This window comes from Oncorhynchus tshawytscha, linkage group LG16 (assembly GCF_018296145.1).
Source record: "Oncorhynchus tshawytscha isolate Ot180627B linkage group LG16, Otsh_v2.0, whole genome shotgun sequence".
NCBI classification, from domain to species: Eukaryota; Metazoa; Chordata; class Actinopteri; order Salmoniformes; family Salmonidae; genus Oncorhynchus; species Oncorhynchus tshawytscha.
Genome location: NC_056444.1, coordinates 44,110,661 through 44,115,710, shown reverse-complemented (window position 1 = coordinate 44,115,710; position 5,050 = coordinate 44,110,661). Strand labels below are relative to the sequence as shown.

General features: G+C 38.9%; 1 protein-coding gene across 2 annotated transcripts in view; it reads right to left on the bottom strand.

The window, feature by feature from the left end:
• Positions 1-3,575, bottom strand: part of LOC112215715 (poly(rC)-binding protein 4) — a 57,795-nt gene extending 54,220 nt beyond the window's left edge. The window contains exon 1 of one of the 2 annotated variants that reach the window (XM_024375030.2): positions 3,181-3,575. The gene's annotated coding sequence lies outside the window, so the exon portion shown is untranslated. The remainder of the gene's footprint in view (positions 1-3,180) is intronic. The other variant, XM_024375031.2, reaches the window with a different exon arrangement.
• Between the last annotated feature and the right edge of the window lie 1,475 nt (positions 3,576-5,050).

Below are 5,050 nucleotides of genomic sequence, written 5' to 3'. Positions count from 1 at the left end.
GTCAATTATTTGGGTTCAAACCTGAGATAGGAAAGAGAGCAAGACTATCATGTTGCATTTCGTCAAGAGAAATTCTTCAAGATGGTAAAACAATTGAGTTACATGTATTGTGCACTCTTCAAGCCTTATGAAGGTCTGTGGGGAAGAACTGTTCACAGATCAATGCATTGTAAATTGGTAGTATTCATAGTGGAGCTGTTCAACAACATCTTGTCAAAACATCATTATTAAGAAAGCAGTACTTGCAACACAACATCTATTTCAATCGATGATGTGGGAGGCATTGGTTGTTCCCTACAGAGTCTATATTCATTACACACTGACAAACACAGGTTATGGACTCAAATACAGGAGAGATTTATCTAAAATACACAAATAAAAAATGTATATGTGTAATATGAAAACCACTGTGACAACAAATGCAAGACATTACTAAGAACATAGCTGACTGAATATTATTGTTCTGCTTTTATATTATTGATGAGCTTTTACATTTGAATACAAATCAACAGTCAGGACATAATAACGTATAGCGCAATATAATTGGTTTAATTGAATCTTTGAATTGAATCTGTATGACTAAGTTCAGCTCTTATGACTCTCAACTAATAAGCCTGCATCCTTTAACAAATCCCCTCAAGATCCCCACCTCTCTTTACCTCCTCTTCTGAAACACTATTACCCAGAGTCACCATACAGATGGTCATGGTTTGCAGCTTACACCAATTAGGCAGAGCTACTGTCTATACTCCACAGCCTTACCAAGACCCTCCTCGTTGACTAGAACATTGCTTATTTACCTCTGACTGAGCAGGCAGGCCTGGTTGTAAATTAGGAAGGGTATTGGCAGTTTCCAGCCATTGGAGCAGCATGTGTCAGTCCTAGAGTCTGTTATTTATGAGTCCTCTGAGCCCTCAGCCCTTGCTGCTGCTGCAGAGATGCTGATTCAGTTTTATTATTGAAGAGGCCCTTCCACTCCTTATTAGATCTTTGATTCTTGGAGTGCATTAAGGAATTACATTTAGGTTGAGAGTCAGCATCAGCCATGCCTGATGGCCTCTCTCCCTCTCTCCCTGTCTCTGAGTGAGTAGTGACTCTATCTCTCTCTTTCAGAAATGAACGTATAGATGGACAGACATGGAAAACATTATCCCTCTCTCTGTCTCTCTCTTCCACTCACAAACAAACAAACGCATATGCACATACACACACACACACACACACCATTCTGTCCTGATTTGATTTGATTTGATATTGATCCTCACTATCTGCCAGGGAGAGCTCACCTTTCTATGGGGGTATTCTATCCCATCCTTATATTTCCTCAATGAACAAACAATCATCCCAGAGAGAGAATTATTTTAAATAGGAGGTAATATTGTGATTCTCTGTGTAGGAACACTGTATGTAAGCATACACTAATGCCAGGTCTCTCTCGGAAATGAGGTTCTTAACCTCGAGATCTACTCGTAGAATAAAATTATATCAAAAACTCTGTTTACAGAAAGATGACATAAGAAAAGATGACTCGTACAGGATCATTATGTCTCTCGTCATACCGGTTTTCCAGTAGTGTAATAGGATTGACCAGGCTTAAAATAGACACTAAAACAGAATATAGGAAGCTCTCCATCTTTAATTGCAGTTGGTACAAAGCTTTCTCTAATCAATCAGACCATCCACATGTGGATGTTATTTCATTGACCTTATTGTTATGGAAAGTCCATGATGATCAACCCACTAAAATTCAATGGTGCCTTTTGTGTTATAATTGGTCTAACTCATTATGCCTTGATAAGTCTGGTAAACACAGAATGTCAAATAAATATAACCCATAAACCTTTTAGAGGACTTTGAACAGGACTTTGACCATATCCTGTTTGTGCTTAGCTTCAGTAAACTGGAGATCCAAAGCTCTAATGCCAACATCAAGCTGATTTTTGATATTGGTAGCAGCATTGCAGTATTTTGAGGAAGATCATAAGTGTTGGTGAATGTTCAATTTTCACTATAACATATTCCTATCTGATTAGTGATTTTATTTACATACCTGACTGTCTGTGTACCCTTTGTTCACAGTAAAGCTTTTGCTGAATTAAAATGATCCTAAATGGCAAGAGGTTGAAGGAGGTTGAGAAACAGTAAACCTGCAGTGCCAATCAAACAAATGATGGCTGACACACACACACATAACAATACAATCCTGTGCATTTGGGGGGAATCCACTAAAGAAGAATAGTTGATTAAAATAAATACTTGGTATTAAAAAATGGCAAATGGTAGGTATTTTATTAACTTGTTCTTTAATAACATTGTTTGTTACTAGAGTTGTATCTAGTAAGAATATTTTTTTTAAGAAATTAACTTAAACAAAGTTAGTGTTTAAAAAAATATCATCACCAAGCTGTTTGACCATTGGCAGCATTAGAGTGTTGAAAAAAATACATAAATACATACAGTATAAGGCAACATTAAATTATTATAGTGGAATCTGCAAGTAGAATTTTCCTTGGCGCACGTACATTTCGGTCAATTCATTAGTCTTTCCGTTCAGCCGGCATGCCAGTGAGTGATGCGCCTGTCGCGCGCGCACACACAAACACACACCCGCGCCTCAGCACTGCCATTCTTGTTGAGCGTGATCTTTGTGCATCTTGAACTGGCCTATAGTCAGTGGGGTCATCTTTCGTTATCATAAAGACGTCTTTTTGAGGACGTCTGTCCTCAATCCCAATAAACTACTGCTGTTGTTCTTTGAGCGCATATGTCGGGATTGTACTATTTGTCGTGGAGTTCAGCTCAAAATAAGTGTCTTTATATGGCATCCATTTCAGGTTTCTTTGAATATGCCTACTGTGTCTATGCAGAAAAATGACATGGATGTGTAGCCTCATTTATTTATTTTTTAATTCAAAGACCACATTAGAAAATACAAGAATGAGCAATTTAGGTGAGCTGCCAAAGTGAGACCAAATAATGCTCATATAATCGATTTCATATATTATTTTTGAATAGCCATACATGTACACCTCAAGGGAGTTTTCTATAATTATTTGAAATAGTTCGGCATTTGAGAATAGGAAGACACAGCAAGATACAGGAGAGGTTTTTGAAGTTGGAGAAATCACCAGATAATAAGAAGTGGCCGTTTGAATTGATAACTCAAAACTCGCATCTTACCTGTTAATATGCAGGGTCGTCAAGATGATTTCCTCTAAAGTATCCCCATGAAACGTTATAAAGCAGGTTTTGTACACATTAAAGTCCACTGAGAGCTTGTACGGATTCTCCTCCCTGTATCACGCTGAAAGGATAGAACAGGACTGAGTGCAAGCCGCCTGTGCGTGGAGACCGGGCGTCTCGATTGAGCGAGATGCATGCGGCTCGAAACGAATGTGACAGACTACCCTTTCCGATCGCGAACGAAGGTGAAGTTGTCAGTGTGTAGCCTACAGTGCACTCTGGGTAAAACAGTCTGCCCAACTATCCAACCACCCCTGTTTCCGCTGGTGCTCTGTCTCTCGGGCGAGTGTGATGGTTATCCCACGGGATCCCTGAATGAATTTGGGCACGTCTCACGCTCCCCGCTGCGCGTCGCATGACCAATCGGTTAGTTCGATTGATGGGAGCCCTATTTGTCTTTCTCTCATGTTGAAGAAGATTACAATTACGGAAAATGTGCTTGGTCATAAATGACAATAATTGGCGCATTTGAATAGCTTAATGTAGGTTAGCTCCTTGGAAATAATTAATAGCATAATAATTCATATGTTCAAGTCTTGGGAATTGGGACCAGTGCGCATCAATTCGCACAATACTTGATGGCTTTTATTCTGTCAATATATCAGAGCGTTGGCGAAGTTAAAAGTGTCAAAGGGTTGTCTAACACCCACCCGTGGAGGTCTGCTGTGGGCGGTCCAGAAACATGCTCTCCTACTACTTGCTCTCATACTGCCATCTAGTGAAGACCTCAGCTAGTCATATTGAACTGTAACTTTTTCTATTGCTGCAACATTTTCATTTTTCATCATGAGAGTTAGGCGATACTGTATTTTGTTGACTTCCATTATGATTAATGCTATTTAACTCTGTGAGGTTATTTATAGACAGGCCACCTATTTTTTTTAAAATCTCAATAGTTTCCATTTCCCCAACATGCACTGAGGCAGTCGTACATTCTCAGTCCAGTCTGTGATGGTTTAGTAATATCCTGACCAGGGTTGCAAAATTCCACATGTATTTTTTTAATGTATTTAATTAAATTTTTATTGAGCTAGGCAAGTCAGTTAAGAACAAACTCTTATTTACAATGACCGCCTACCTAACTTTCAATAAATTCCCTGGTTATCCCGGTTGTAGGATTCATGGAATCAGGAGGGAATAAGTAGGACATCTGAAAACCTCCAACTAGGATTTCTGGAATAACAGGAAATGTATTCAAAGTTCCCAGAATTGTGCAACTCTAATCCTGACTGTGAAGCATGACATCAGATAACAGCCTCTCTGTCCTTTGGTCCTCGTCAGACAGGGGAATTTTGGGGTAATTGGAAGATAACAGCTTCATTTATTTCACTGATTACAGACAGACAGGTGCAGAACATCAGTGCTTACTGACTGACTGAAAAATGATTGAGTATATAATTGAATGCATACAGTTAGTGACATTTTGAATAGACAAAATAAGTGTTATCAAAACTGGTAATACTATTGTAACAACTTAACAATGTTGATCTCCTGTGGCATATCATTCAAAAGTCTACAAAGTCTAATGGCAAATTCCCAATCGCCTTTCGTTTTCAACATATAGACTTTGCGATGTTCATCAGTGCCTTGCCAGAGGATCTCAGGCTGCGTCCTGGTTCACAGGGAGATACAAGATCAGAGGTATAGGATGGGGCTAAACCAATCCTTGCCTTAAAAGTGGTTAATACAATTTTAAAATATATTCTAAAAGTGACTGGTAGCCAGTGTAGAGAAGCTAAAATAGGTAATGTGGAAAAATGTTTCTGGTTCCTGTTAAAAGTCGAGCTGCAACATTTTGAACTAACTG